General features: G+C 69.5%; 1 protein-coding gene across 1 annotated transcript in view; it reads right to left on the bottom strand.

The window, feature by feature from the left end:
* The window catches only part of AHNAK2 (AHNAK nucleoprotein 2), a 23,552-nt gene that overhangs the window by 664 nt on the left and 22,662 nt on the right, over window positions 1–226 (bottom strand). The window lies entirely within an intron of this gene.

Raw genomic sequence — 226 nt, 5'->3', positions numbered from 1 at the left:
AGCCTGCGGGTGCAGCCTCGCTTGCCTGCAGGAGGAAGGCCCACTGAGCTCTCCTCAAGCCCCCCACTCAGGAGGCGCTCAGGGACCTGCTGTCAGCTCCCCGCCAGGGGGTCCCAGTCCCCCAACCTGGATGACCCTTCCCACCCACCACGGGGCAGGACCCGGCCTCCTCCGGACCTGACGTCTATGTCTCTGTGGACGCTGCCTCCTGCCGTCCCAGGGCCTG

This window comes from Myotis brandtii, unplaced genomic scaffold, assembly GCF_000412655.1.
Source record: "Myotis brandtii unplaced genomic scaffold, ASM41265v1 scaffold3489, whole genome shotgun sequence".
NCBI lineage: Eukaryota > Metazoa > Chordata > Mammalia > Chiroptera > Vespertilionidae > Myotis > Myotis brandtii.
Note: the sequence above shows the minus strand (reverse complement) of the source record. Positions and strands in the feature narration are given on the sequence as shown.